Source organism: Corvus brachyrhynchos, unplaced genomic scaffold (genome assembly GCF_000691975.1).
Source record: "Corvus brachyrhynchos isolate BGI_N302 unplaced genomic scaffold, ASM69197v1 scaffold59, whole genome shotgun sequence".
NCBI lineage: Eukaryota > Metazoa > Chordata > Aves > Passeriformes > Corvidae > Corvus > Corvus brachyrhynchos.
In genome coordinates this window covers 1,048,424-1,050,042 of record NW_008246054.1, presented here as the reverse complement: position 1 = coordinate 1,050,042, position 1,619 = coordinate 1,048,424, and the positions used below count along the sequence as shown (strand labels likewise).

Sequence of the window (1,619 nt, the reverse complement as noted above, 5' to 3'; positions counted from 1 at the left end):
GGGACTCCCCCAGGGACAGGCAAGGGGCACTGCTCTGCGGGAAGGGGCGCAAGACCCTCCTTGCTCCCCCGCACCATCTGTGGGGAACAACAAGCCCCCCAACCTCTCTGGAGTGTTCGGCCTGAGAGATGCAGGACCTGCTGAGAACCAGGAGTCTCAGGGCTGGAGCAAAACTGACCATGTCTGGGCATGAGCTTGCTCTGCTCAGCACACAGCCCTGAACCACCAGCTTTGTCAGAATATACGATTACCCCACACCAGCTGCCCCTGCCAGCCCAGGGAGAGCTGTGTGGGGAGCACTGCGGTGTGCAGCAGCTCCTGAAATCTCCTCTGGGGCCACCGCTGAGGAGATGAGTTTGGACCTAGCATTGGCCACCCCACCTGGAGCACCCACTCCGAAAGGTGTCGTGGTCCGCCTGTCAGACAGCAGGTATCAAACCAATGCTTCACAATTAGAGTTTCTTAATGAAATATTCCATGACGGCAGCAGACCAGCACAGGAGCACCCTGGCTCCTGGCACGTCCCGTTTTTCAGGACGCTCCCAGGCCTCACGCCGCGGCTCAGGGCTTGGCTGTGGGGAGCTCGAGGCTCCAGCTCTGAGCCAGGCACTGGAGCTGAGCCCGTCCTGCAGGGCTGACCCACTGAGTCAGGGGCCCTTCATGGCTAGTGCAGAGCCTGTCCCAGCATGGCAGGAGCCTGCTGCCAGCACAGCAGCACTGGGGCCTGAGGCTCTGGGTGCCTGGAGCTCTGGCACAACTGAGGTTTGTGCTGCTGGCAGTGCCTTGTGAAGGAAAGGCATGGCTGATGGCCCAGTACGGCTGATCCTGCCAGGCTGATCCCGCATGGCTTGTCTTGAAGGGCACATCCCACACACCTCATCCTACCCAGCTCATCCCACACTCTCACCCCACACACCAGCTGCCCATGGGTGCAGTGGGTAGGAAGCAGAGTTGGCAGGGAGAGCAGCAAACAGGAAATGGGCTCAGTGGAGCATCACTCCAGAGCCACCAGGAATGGAGTCCGGGCTAAGAATAGCAGCGGGTCAGCCGCTGTTCGGCCGGGAAGGAGCGCTCCCACCACCGGAGGAGCCCCTCGGCCATGGCCCCCACACTCACCACGAGCTCCCGGGGGAGCTGCCAGGCAGCCATGGAGCAGGACCTGCCATCCGGGAAGAGGAGCCCAGGAGGGGCTCTGGGTCGGGAGAACTGAGCAAACACTGCGAGGAACAAAAGCAACTCGGAGCCGAAGGCTGTGATCCCTGCCAGCGCGGGATGGCGACAGGATGCAGGCTCAGTCAGCTCCAGGAGTCAAGGGGTCCTGGATGCCTCCCATGCTCGCTCCAGGGTGCGGAGGCTGCCTGTGCTCCTACGGGCAACTCCCAACCCTTGGGTGACCGGGGACCCCCAGGCAGTACCAGCTGGGCTCCCGGAGCCCCTCAGCAGCCAGATCTGTCATTTCTGAGCCGATGGGCCAAGGCTATGGTGAGGCCTCGCTCCACTGCCCACGATCTGCAGAGCCGCCATCCCCACGCCCGCTGACGGGGACGGGACGGGAAGCAGAGGCCCACACACGACTCTGGCTTCCTCGTTCAGCCCCGCCGCTCCCGCAACCTCCTCCC

At 63.2% G+C, this 1,619-nt stretch overlaps 1 protein-coding gene across 1 annotated transcript in view; it reads right to left on the bottom strand.

The window, feature by feature from the left end:
* The window catches only part of NR5A1 (nuclear receptor subfamily 5 group A member 1), a 23,358-nt gene that overhangs the window by 18,058 nt on the left and 3,681 nt on the right, over positions 1-1,619 (bottom strand). The window lies entirely within an intron of this gene.